General features: G+C 40.9%; 2 protein-coding genes across 4 annotated transcripts in view; one reads left to right on the forward strand and one right to left on the reverse strand.

Moving 5' to 3' along the window:
- Positions 1-3,126, forward strand: part of LOC132384018 (leucine-rich repeat transmembrane protein FLRT1-like) — a 227,851-nt gene extending 224,725 nt beyond the window's left edge. For all 3 annotated transcript variants that reach the window (XM_059955294.1, XM_059955293.1, XM_059955295.1), the window contains one exon: positions 2,996-3,126. The gene's annotated coding sequence lies outside the window, so the exon portion shown is untranslated. The remainder of the gene's footprint in view (positions 1-2,995) is intronic.
- The window catches only part of LOC132383707 (ADP-ribose glycohydrolase MACROD1-like), a 1,398,038-nt gene that overhangs the window by 1,335,004 nt on the left and 49,537 nt on the right, over positions 1-13,497 (reverse strand). The window lies entirely within an intron of this gene.

The following is a 13,497-nucleotide window of genomic DNA, read 5'->3' on the forward strand; positions in this document are numbered from 1 at the left end:
CATTCACAGAAAAAGATCTTCACTCTTTCCACGCAGCAATTAACTTTGAAACAAATTATTAAATTAATAACTGTCTTTTGAAATCCCTATCCATGCACTAAAAAGTACCAAGGAGAATTTGAAACACAAGAAAATCGGAAGATGTTGGAAATCCAAAGCAACACACACAAAACGCTGGAGGAACTCAGCAGGTCAGGCAGCATCTATGGAAAAGAGTGGACAGTCGGTGTTTCTGGCAGAAACCCTTCATCACAACTGAAAAGAAAAGGGAGTAGGAAGGTGGGGGGAGGTGGAAGTACAAGGTGGTAGGTGATAGGTGAAAGCAGGAGAGGGGGAGGGGTGAAGTAAAGAGCTGGGAAGTTGACTGGTGAATGAGATAAAGAGCTGGAGAAAAGTGAATCCGATAGGAGAGGACATAAGACCATAGAAGAAAGGAAAGAGGGAGGAGCACCAGAGGGACGTGATGGATAGTTGAGGAGATAAGGTGAGAGAGGGAAACAGGACTGGGAGACGGTGAAGGAGAAGGAGGGTAATTACTGGAATTTTGAGAAATCAATATTCATGCCATCAGGTTGGAGGCTATCCAGACAGAATCTGGGCTAGTCACCTTCCATGCTCACTACAGAAAGTCTTAATTTCTTTGCAGACTATGTGGTCATCTCTGGGTTGTAGCTAAGACACCAAACTTGTATTTTAAGAATCATATTTAATTTTTCCATGTACTTCTGTGACCAATCATGTTGAAGTTATCAACTATGAGTGCAACACATGGTAATATAGTGACTGAGTAATTGGACTAATAATCCTGATATGGCCACACCCCCGCCCCCTCTCCGCCCTCTCTCCTATGGGCTAATCAAAAATTTGAGCCAAATTGAAAAAAAAAGACCACACCAGAAATTTGAATCGGTTACCATTTTGGAAAACCCAAGGTGTTCATTATGGACGGCAACAGCTTTTAGGCTTTTAGTCAACTGCGGTGTCACCTCACTATGGTTGAGTCTTAATTGCTCGCCGGCCTAGGAAAGGGAGAGGACAAATTGGGATGAGCTATAAATATTTACCTTGCCAGCAATGACCATGTTCACAGAAGTTAAACATTATGTATATGTTTTTTTTTAATTTTCACTTAGTGTTAACAAAGCAAATCTCAGACCTAAATCTTTGTTTTCACTGCTGATTTTCTATTCTCCTCCTCGCCGTCTGGGTCTCAGTCAATGTAAGGAAGCATGCCTTTGAGAAACAATGCTTTACTACATTTCATTTCTCACTTTCAGCAAAATAATGGCTCCTGATAATTTGCTGCTTTTATATAAGCAACATTGTCACCAGAATGTCATTGAAAGGATAATTATAAATTAGCAAAACCTTGTCTTGGCCAATCAAACTTGCTATTTTATCAGTACACTGTGCTACTTCAAATCAAAATTCTTTTCAGGTCCTTGCCATGCATCATTCAGAATCAATTGCTCATGCAAGTGCTCCTTGCACAAATGTTTCTTTAACTTAAACAGAATTACCATTCTCTACTTCAGGCAAATTCCTGATGATGAAATCGCTTAAAACCTTAAAACAAAAATCCCTACTTTTAGAGCATACCTGGTTCAGGTGTTTATGAAATGTTCTTTCTGTCACTGTCACAAGAGACGAGTTTGATGTCAGTAGCAGGAAAATCCAGTGAGAATATAAAATGGTGATCACTGTTGGGAGACGCAGCTGACTGCAGAAACAGTTTAGCCTCGGCTGACTTACCTACTTATTCTGGTCAAAACACTGGCAAAGAAATGCTCCAAAATTACTCCTAAAATTAGTTAAGTGTGGGCTAAGCCACGAGTAATGAATAAACAAGGTGAATTATTGCCTGCATCCAGCTTAAAGATCAAACAATGAACACATGGAAAATCAGTTCAAAAGGACGTGGAGGTAAATACTGGAACTGCAGAAATATTGCCTTACTGAGAGAAGCTAACTCTCAGAAGGTGAATTAATATTCTTAGCTCTGGCATCTGCTGTACAGTGTGAATAATTATGTCCTAATCAAGACAATAAATCATAAGGAGCGGGTTAATTAGTTAAACTCAATCATCGTTATATAGAAAATGGTCACTCCTTTTTCATTCTCTGAATGTCGTATTGTTTAGGGTTGGCTTGCTGTGTTTTTGATGAGAATTGCTACAGGAGAAAAAAAGGATTTTCAAAAGACGAAACCAAAGTGCATTGTGAAGCCCTTTGGCCTCTTTTTGTAGGTGCCTTGAAATTTCAATGTTAATGTGTGTTCAAGCTGAAACATGCTGACCTTTTACTTGTACATACAAATGTGAAAATTTCCTTGTTCTCTTAAAAATAAAATTTTTGAAAATACAGATGGTGTTTATCAGTGGTAACTTAGCTTTGTCAGTTATATTTTTTCCCCATATCACAATACCTTGTTTTGGCAGGAATATCAGAGCGCTGCCGCCAAATTTTGTAGACAATCAGAGTAAAATTAGGTATCTTCCACTTACATCAAAAAGTTGTTAAATCAATGTAGGTTTGTGGTCATGTTTGCTCCTGTTCTGCAAGAAATCTTTGCGCGTTATTACCTAACTCCCCAAAAAAGCCACATTCAGTTCCTGTCATTCAATCACTGACTTGTCTCCAACATCATTAAACTTTGGGTGCTTTCCAAATCTCCTACCTCATGTTTAAATTCTCCCACTTTCTAACCTGTCTGTTCGGCTGGTGGTGAAGTGGCATCCGCACCAGACTTTGGGGCAAGTAGTCCCGGTTTGAATCCGACCAGCTCCTTGCACACCTTCCATCTTTGCTGGGTTGAGCGTCAAGCTAGCAACTCGGCCTCATAAAACAGACAAACGCTAAAGAAACTGCAAGGTTGCCACCTGATGTGCCGAACAAGTGCGGGGAGGAACTTCACCTTTTTAAGTACTTTCTAACCTGGGTACAGAATAAATTTATTTTCTCTGTGAATATAGTGCACAATATTCTTATTCTGCAGATTTTGGAAACCTTGAGCAACAAAATGCTGGAGGAGCTCAATGGGTCAAGGAGCATCTGTGTACAGGAAATAAACAATCAACATTTTGGGCTGAGACCCTTCTTCAGGACTGGAAAGGAAGGGGGCAAGAGCCAGAATAAGAAGGTGAGAGGACGGGAAGGAGTACAAACTGGTAGGTGATAGGTGAAACCAGTTCAAGTGAGTGGGTAGGGGAGAGGGGAATGAAGTTAGAAGTTGGAAGGTATAGGTGAAAGCAGTAAAGGGCTGAAGAAGGAGGAATCTGATTGGAGAGAAGAGACTATGGAGAGAAGGGAAGGAGGAGGGGCATCAGAGGGAAGCTATGGGCAGGTGAGAAGACAAGGACTAAGTAGGAAACAAGAATGGGGAATGGAAAAAGTGATAAGGAGGAAGGGGGAAGAAATTACTGGAAGTCAGAGAAATCGATGTTCGTGCCGTCAGGTTGGAGGCTACCCAAATGGAATATGAGGTATTGACCCTCCAACCTGAGATTGGCCTCATCATGGCACAAATCAGAATGGGTAAAGGAAATCAAATTGAAATGGCTGGCCACTAGCATATCCCACCTTTTCTGGTGGATGGAGTGAAGGTGCTCGATGAAGCAGTCCCCAAGTACAGAGGGGGCCACACCAGGAGCTCTGGATTCAGTGGATGACCCTGACAGATTTGCAGGTGAAGTGTTACCTCCCTTGCAGGGATAGGTGACTAGAGGGAGATCAGTGGGAAGGGACGAGTAGACAAGGGAGTGAAGTAGACATCAATCCCTATGAAAAGCAGAGAGTAATGATGATTGGGAAAATATGCTAGCATCCCACTGTTGAAGATATCCTTTTCTAATCAATCTGTAGCCTTTGACACATCTGACAATGCTTCTCTCTGTTCTTTTCATATCGATCCAGCTGTAACCAAAAAGTGTGCCACCTAAGACATCATGGGCCCAGGAGCCTGTTCCTGCGCTGTACTGCTCCATGTTCTAAATTTTGCCCAGTCAACATCTATGCTCTGTCCCATTAAAATTCATCCAAAAACACATCTTCATACTCCATATAATGTCAAGTTCTGCCTGACCTACACCTCTCCAAATACCTGCATGGTACCGTGCAATGGGTGGCACAGTAGTACGGTGGTTAGCTTAATGCTTTACAGTGCCAGCGACCCGGGTTCCATTCCCGCTGCTGCCTTTAAGGAATTTGTACATTTTCCTCGTGCTCTGGTTTCCTCCCACAGTCCAGCTGGTAGGTTAATTGGTCATTGTAAATTGTCCCAGGATGAAGCTAGGATTAAAATCGGGGGGGGGGGGGGGGGGGGAATCACTGGGTGGCGCGGCTCGAAGGGCCGAAAGTGTCTATTTTGCAAATAACACAAATACTAGAAACACGAAATAAAAGAGAAAATGTTCAGCAGGTCAGGCAGTGTTAGTGGGAAGGCATCAAATTTCACCGACCTGGAAAATCAACTACTTTCTACAGCTATCATTCACTCATCACCCCAAAAAGTTCTTGCCTTTATAATTCAGTTCCTTCCATAAGCTTGCCATCATCCAGCCCCTCCAACCACATCTCTCTAGCCTTTAACATCCCTCCAATTTCCAAGAAATTAATTTTGCCCTGAGGTGCATGATCACTTCTCCTGCAGCTATCTGTGCCATGAACTTCCCAAGCCTCTTATGTTCAATAAAAATTTTATCTTTGATCAAATTATCTCAATAACTTCTCCCATGGTTCTTAACATCTTTTTCCATGGTTTTTGTTTCAAGTTTTGTCCAGAAGAACCTTGTTATGTTTTTCCACGTTAAAGCTGACATAATAATTCAAGTTTTGATTGCATTTTTGAAGGCACCAGAATCCCTGATGCTGGCTGATACAGTCACTGATCCCCCAGCATTTGCTCCTTGGTCAATAGAATGTGTGGTTTGTTGCTCCTTATCGGTACTTCATGTTTCCCCACTGGAAATGTCTGTCTCAACCAGGGAGAACATTCAGATCACCCAGACATCTGAGTCTCCAGCAAATATCTGTGTCAAAGCAGTCACAAGAAACACAGTATAACTTCGATAAGTAATTGCTAATTTATTTATTATTCTCACGTGCTCTGAGGACAGTGGTCTCAGCCCGAAACATCAGCTACTAACTCCCCTCTATAGATGTTGCCCGAACTGCTGAGTCCCTCCAACATGTCGTGCGCACCTCTGGGTGGGTGAAAAGAATTGCTTGCATGCCAACCACACAGACTATTCCATACATAAATGCACTGAGGTTGTACAGAAGGAGAACAGAATATATTCTATCAGTTACAGATAAAGTGCAGTACCAGTAGATAAATGCAAAGACCACAATGAGGTAAATTGAGAGTTCAAGAGTTCATTCCTTCAACCTTTGAAAGGAGACGTCAAAGTTCAAAGTAAATTTATTATCAGAGTACGTATATGTCACCATATGCAACCTTGAGATTCATTTCCCTGCGGGCGTACTCAGCAAATCTATAGAATAGTAACTATAACAGGATCAATGAAAGATCAACCAGAGCGCAGAAGGCAACAATTTGTGCAAATGCAAACATAAATAAAAGTAATAAATAACAAGAACATGAGATAGAGTCCTTGAAGTGAGATCATTGATTGTGGGAGCATCTCAATGAGTGTAGTTATCCCCTTTTATTCAAGAGCCTGATGGTGAGGGGTAGTAACTGTTCTTGAACCTGTTCTTCAACCTCTTCCTCATCTGTTCTGTACCTTACCCAACTCAATATGAGCACACATACACACACACATTTCTGCAAAAGACACTAGACATTCATAACGAGCCGGAGCCAATTCACTCACCTGAGGCACATATAAACCAATTTCATTGCTCCACATATGGGTCAGGTGATAATCAGCTAACTCAGATGAAGGTTTGAAACAGGGATTTTACTGATTATCTTAATCAGTCAAACCTTTATCCACAAAGTCACTGAAATAGCATTTTCCGGTGAAAACTCCTGCCTTTCATTTTCATCCACAATAAGCACCAGAACCCGGATTAAAACCAAAGAATTAGACAGAGTTTCAAAGATCTGCCAAGGAAGTTAATCTCTGCCAGAGCTCAAGCTAAGTCAGAGCAGGGTACATTTCTAAGTGCAGTTGATAGCAAGAGAACCACACAATGCTTTTGGCTTGCAGTATGAAAGTGCATTAGAAGGCTTGGCAATATTTCAGAACTGAACAGATCAGTAAGTTAAATTATGACAGAGGGCTACATCCCTGTTAATCCCACAACTCCCAAGTAATATAACATAACCTTCAACTAAACTGTTTAAAATTCCTTCATAAATCTAAAATAATTATGTCATAGACAACTTTAAAAGACCATTTACAACTACACCATTCTTGGCCTATCCACTTAGCACAAAAATTATTAAAAGCACAGTACAGCAAATACTGCAGTAGCTAAAAGAAGATTATCATTGTGATATGATTCTTTTTAATGCTAATGGCTTATTACTGGAGAAGAGTTGGTCGGGTGGGATGGAGGGGAAACTATGTCTTTATGGAAAAAGAAGTAAGAGTGGTCAACATTCTGTTCTGACATGGAAGGTAATTCGTGTCAGGTAATTTATCTTTGATGATATATCTGGAGAATTAATTCAGGACTAATAGAATATTGTGTGCAGTTCTACTCATCATTAGAAAAGAATGTGATTGCACTGGAGAGGATGCACAAGATGTAGCCTGAGATAAAATGTTCCAGTTATGAGGAGAGACTAAACAAGCGAGGCATTGTTCAACTTGAAGCAGAAATAGCCAAAGGGAGATTGAGAGAAGGACACAAAATTCTTTGAGGCACAGACACAGGAGATAGTAGGAAACTTTTTCCCATTCTGTTATCTACAAATAGGGGAATAGGGGGTTTGAGGTAAAGAATAACAAGATTAGAGGGTAAAAAGGAAGAAATATTTTTCACAACAAAGGAATGCATCACCGACAACTAAACTGCTTGAAATTCCTTCATAAGTCTAAAATAATTATGTCATAGACAACTGTAAAAGACCATTTACAATGACACAGTCTTGGCCTAGCCATTTAGCTAACAATGTGGTCCAGGCAGATACTCTCCCAATATTTAAGTAATATCTGGGAAAAACACTTGAATTACTCAGGCATGGTAGGTTAAAGACCTAGTAGTGGTAAATGGGGTTATTATAGATGGGTATTTGATGGTCAGCATGGATATGATGGGCCGAAAGGCCTTACTAAGTAGGAATAGCTTTAATGTCTTTTCATGTCAATGTTGAGAGGACAACCAATATTCTTTTAATCAGGGGCTATTTTTACTTAGAAGTAAATCCCAAGATTTTTCCAAATTCTTTAACCTCTTTTTGTGGGAAGTATCCAACCTCCAGTCGGTCCACGGTCACTATCACAGATATCAGGTTGGCTTTCCTGAAACTGAACCATCAGAAAGCAACTGTCTCAGATGGAATTCCCAACCATGTCCTCAGATCCTGCATGGACCAGCTTGCAGGAGTATTCATAAACGACTTTAACCTCCCCCTACTTCAGTCTGAGGCTCCCCAATTCTTTAAGACCACTATCATCACACTGCCAAAGAAAAAAAAGGTAAGGTAGCTTAATGACTACTGCTCAGTGGCTCTGACATCTGTTATCCTGAAGTGCTTTGAAAGACTAGTCATGAGCACATCATCTCCAGCCTCACAGACAACCTCAAACCACTGCAATTTAGCTACTGCCAAAACTGGTAAATTAGATTATTACAATCAGATTTATTGAGCAACAGTGAAAAACTTGTCTTGGATACCATCTATAGAGATGATAACCCCCCACCCCCTCACGAGTACTTGTCCATACCATTCATACAAACAATAACCCCTTCCCCACCTGATCACACAGTTTCTTCCTCCTCCTCCACCTTCTTCATCTAGCCATCACCCACACACTTGTTACCAACTGCCCATTCCACCTCCATTTTGACTTGCTCCTCTTTCCTTCCCTATCAGATTCCATCATAGACAGCCCTTTATTGCCTCCACCTCCTATCTTCCAGCCTCTGTCACTATGTGCACACTTCCTTGTGCCAACCTCCTTTTCTAACCTGGATCCACTAATTGCTTGTCAGCTCTTGCCCACCCATTCCCCTTAGCTCTCAACTCCCCTCTCCTCTTTCTGTCCAGATGAAGGATCTTGACCCAAATATCGACTTGTCTATTCCCCTCAACAAATGCTGCCTGACCTACTCAGTTCCACCACCAATTTTTGTTTTATATTGAGAACCCAATTCTGTATGTAATTTTTCAGACCATCCTGGAGGCAAAGCTGACAATTTCTATATTAATATCAAAGAAAGGTAAGAGGCTTTCTGTTCAATAGAGCTAATGCTCATTATTAAAGAATCTCTCAAACCCAAGCCCTCATAACCATCTTGCTGTCTTCTGTGTTTCCATTTCAACAGTGGCCTTCCTGAAAGCCAGACATTTCTGTAAATGAAAGACAGCGGCTGCTGAAACATGTGAAGCTCTGCCTCAGCTGATTCCCGGAATTTATTCAGCATTCAAAAACCCATGAGATCAATGAATACAACTTTCACTTCAAAAGAATCCTTAAATAAATGGAGCACTTCAATAGGCTTTTGCATAAATTCCTATCCTCTCAGAGATTAGCAGTGGAAACCTAAATTAAACCCATTATTTTATCTCAAGCCTACATTACTGACAATGAGTGCTTAAGGAATACATATCCACAGCTGATTGTACACCTATAGGGCAATGCTCCACAAATAATCTGAACAGGAAATAGGTATGTGCTTCTTGGTCCTTATACAATTTGACATTGCAGGCACACACAGCAGGATTTCTGGGGAAGAGCTAAATTTAAAGAAGTCTGCAAAACCTTTCAGCATGAAGTGACTTCTTACCTGTGAAAAATTAAAAAGAAACAAGATAATATATAAATTGTATTATTCATCAACAATTATGCTCTGGAATCCATTTTATCTGAGAGGTAGCATTTTTATTGCACAAATTATGTAGCAATGCCAGAGCCTCCAATAGTTTCCCTGGGATTTCTGACCTCCCTCTTCTGTGATTCCAGTCATCCCCCACTAAAGCCATTAGAAGTTCAGCTGAGGTATCACCATATTTCAAACATCATCAGTTTTGTGTAATATATACAAAGTACTGGAGTAACTGAGCAGGCAAGGCAGCATCTATAGAAAAGAGTAAACATTTCAGACCGAGACCCTTCATCAGGACTGAGAATAAAAGAGATGAGAAGTCAGAGTAAGAGGGTAGGCAGGGGTGGAGAGGAAGAAGTACAAGGTGGTAGGTGATAGGTAAAACCTGGTGAGGGGAGGAGGTGGAAGTAATTAGCTGGGAAGTTGATTGGTGAATGAGATAAGGGGCTGGAGAAGGGGGAATCTGATAGGAGAGGACAGAAGGCCATGGAAGGGAGAGAACGGGGAGGAGCACCAGGGGGAGGTGATGGGCAGGTAAGGAAATAAGGTGAAGGAGAAGAAAAGGGAATGGGAAATGGTGAAGTAGAATCTGAATTGTGAGAGATAGAGGATTATAACATACAAGTTGTTTTTTTGATGGAATAGTCACCAGTGCAGTGAAGGCCACGGAAGTGAGAGAATGGGGAGGAGCACCAGGGAGAGGTGATGGGCAGGTAAGTAGATAAGGTGGGGGGGGGGGGGAAATGGGATTGAAGAACGCTGAAGGAGAATTTTTGAGTTGTGAGAGATAGAGGATTATAATATACAAGTCAGTTTTTTAATGGAATAGTCAGAGCATTGCCTGGAGATCTTACTGAAATCCACACATGGTTGTGAAAGAGCCAGTGTCTGTTGATAATCCCATCATTCTCAGGATGTTATGTAAGTCTAACTGGAGTGAAAATATTCTAAGTGGCATGGTTAAATTGTTGCCTTCACAGAAACACACTGTTAGGTATACCACTTTGATCTGGTGCTGAGTTTATTCTGCAGAATGAGCACAGCAATTCTGCTATCTGGAAAAAATTTTTTAAAATGTTGGCTATCGAGAGAGACTCCAAGGATAGATATTTGTACAAAGTTATGAAAATGGAACAGATCACATCCCTCCGCAGTCAATGGCTCCTTTACAATGGTTATTATTTTTCGGGAAGGTCGCTGTTTCAAAGGAAACAAAATCTGTGAGTGACCTTCTTTCGTAGTACTGCATCAATTCTCCTCTTCTGGGTAACCAACACGAATATTCCACTCTATCGCTCTCAACTCAAATCAAATGCTATTTGAAAGTAGAGTGGCGCATCAATAGAAGAATCTTCTTGGGTTCAAGTGTGAGCCATTTGGAAATACTGAAGAGAGCGATATAAAAATCCCACCACCATCTGTAAGGAGTTTCTATGTTCTCCCCACGACCACGTGGGTTTTGTCTGAGTGCTCCAGTCTCTTGCCATGTTCCAAAGATGTGCTTGTAGCAGGGTTATTGGTCAAATAGATGTACTTGGGCCAGAAGGGCTATACCTCTACATAACATAAAAATCACTGGGGAAGCTACTAGATTTGCAGTGATAATCCCAGAGATCTGGCAGCAAAGAAAAGTACAGTATCTGGAAGTGTGGAGGTAGCTCTATGATCTGTGAATGGAAAAATATGGACTAAGTTGAGGATTTCAGCAGGATTGGGAAAAGAAGCTTTCAGGACTATGATACCTGCCCAACCCATAACAATTCAATTAAAACTGCATTTATTTCCAACTCTTAACCTCTGGGTAACACTGTTCCCTCCACTCAGCGTGTCTCTACTAATCTAAAAATTATACGCTACCTCCTACTTTTTTAATTACTATGTACTGCATTGTACTGCCACTGCAAAGACGAAAACAATTCACGATATATGCTTGCTTCAGATTCTAATTCTACTCGTCCTTACTCATTTTGCAGGTTTTGAACGTTTTTAAACATACAAAATCATGCAAAATCCAAAGAGAAATACAGACACTGAAAAAAGATTTACCATCTCCGAATCGCTTTGATTAAAAATGGTTTAATTTCCCTGATAAAATCAGAAACACAGATACCTCACAGGACAGACGGAAGGATATCCATTCGCCAATGGAGTCTTTTTCTGAGAGTGGAAAAGTCAAATACCAGAGGACATAGATCAAAGTAGAGAGGCGGAAGGCTTAAAGAAGATTTTTTTTTGCACAGAATGGTAAGTACCTGGAGTACACTGCGAGAGGAGGTGGTGAAAACGGAAACAATGGTGATGATTAAGAGGCACAGGAACATACTATACTTGGATTGGTGAGACATAGATGATATGCAGTTTAAATTGACATTAAGGTTGACAAGGACATCATAAGCTGAGAAGCCTGTTCCAGTGATGGTCTCTTATAGGTTTCTATATTCCTTTTCTGCAATGCCTTTCCAGCTTTCTTCTGAATACAATAATTAAATCTGCTTCCACTACAACTCTTGGCAGTGCATTCCAGCCTCTGTCTCTGTGCTGAAGAGATTTATCGACATGTCACTTTTATTCTCTCTCCCCGTTTCTTACCCCTTCCAATAACGGGAATATTTTCTTTCCCTCTACTGTCTATGTCAGATTCACTTGAAATCTCCTCTGTCCCAAGCTGAAAACCCCCAGCCTCTCAAGTCAGTCAGTGTTACAGATCCTCATATCTAGAATAATTTTCGTTAATCTCTTACGTACCTTGTTAAAGTCTGATCATCTTTTAGAGTCATAGAGCACTACAGCACAGAAATAGGGCAATCATCCCACCTAGTCAAACCAATATTCTGCATTGTCCCATCAACTGACACATGGACCATTACCCACCATACCCTTCCCATCCACATACTTAAATGTTGTCTTAAGTGTTGGAAATGAACCCACATCCATCAGTTCCACTGGCAGCTCATTCCACACACTCACTGCCTTCTGAGTCCATTTTATTTTGAAATAAAATTGTGATAAAGAGCCTTCAACCTGAAATATTCACTGTTTCTCTTTCCAGCATTCCTGCCTGACCTGCTACAGGTTTCCAGCATTTCATAATCAGAATTACTATCAGGTTTAATATCACTGGCACATGTCATGAAGTCTGCTAACTTAGCGGCAGCAGCACAGGGTAATACATGAAAAATACAGAATAAATAAATAAACAAGACTATATTAGATAGTTAAATTAAATTAGTAGTGCAAAGCCAGAAGTAATATAAAAAATGTGAAGGTTCATGGATTCAATGCCATTCAGAAATCAGATGGCAGAGGGAAAGAAGCTGTTCCTGAATAATCGAGTATGTGCCTTCAGGCTCCTGTACCTCCTTCCTGATGGTAGCAATGAGAAGAGGGTATGTCCTGGGCGCTGGGGTTCTTAATGATGGATGCCGCCTTTCTTAAGCACCACTCCTTCAAGATGTCCTGGATACTATGGAGGCTGGTACCCATGATGGAGCTGACTAATTTTACAACTTTCTGTAGCTTCTTTTGATCCTGCACACCTTAACACCCCTCCAAACCAGTGATGCAGCCTGTTAGAATGCTCTCCATGGTACATCTGTAGAAGTTTAAGCGTTTTAGGTGACAAACCAAATCTCCTCAAACTCCTAATGAAACATATCAATGCAGCTACAAAGTAGTCAAAGCAGCGGATATGTTGGGACCAGGTTAGGTCCTCAGAGATCTTGACACCCAAGAACTTCGAATTGCTCGCTCTCTTCACTTCTGATCCCTCTATGAGGATTGGTTTGTGTTCATACCCTTTCTGAAGTCCACAATCAGCTCTTTGCTCTTACTGACGATGAATGCAACACCACTCAACTAGCTGGTATATCTCACTCCTGTATGCCCTCTTGTCTCCATCTGAGATTCTGACCACAAATGGTTGCATCATCAGCAAGTTTATAGATGGCATTTGAGCTACACCTAGCCACACAGTCATGGATGTAGAGAGAGTTGAGCAGTGGGCGTCCCTAAGATGCACCAGTGTAGACCGTCAGCAAGGAGAAGATGTATTACCAATGTGCCCAGATTGTGGTCTTACGGGTAGGAAGTCGAGGATCCAATTACAGAGGGAGGTACAAAGGCCCAAATTCTGTAGCTTTTCGATGAGGACTAAAGAAATAATGGTGTTAAACGCTGAGCTATAGCCAATGAATAGCATCCTGAAGAGGTGTTTGTATTGTCCAGGGAATCTAAGGATGTGCGAAGAGCCATTGAGATTTTTGGTTTTTTTATGTGTATTTTTACATCATCATAAAAGTGTAAAAGTTTTTACATCTTTGTAAAAGAATAGGGCAATTCAGCAGTTGTGGTCAAATCAGTTCATGACAGACTTCCTCTTAAAATGAAAAATCAGTCAACATAGTTTTACATCCCATTTGAACTACATTAAGTATCAGATTAGCCATCTACGACTTTAAGAGACTCTCAGAGTTATTGAGCTTTTACTCTGGCCCTATAGTGGGCATTGTTGTCTGCATCAAACAATTTGATATACCT

This window comes from Hypanus sabinus, chromosome 31, assembly GCF_030144855.1.
Source record: "Hypanus sabinus isolate sHypSab1 chromosome 31, sHypSab1.hap1, whole genome shotgun sequence".
In the NCBI taxonomy this organism is placed as follows: Eukaryota; Metazoa; Chordata; class Chondrichthyes; order Myliobatiformes; family Dasyatidae; genus Hypanus; species Hypanus sabinus.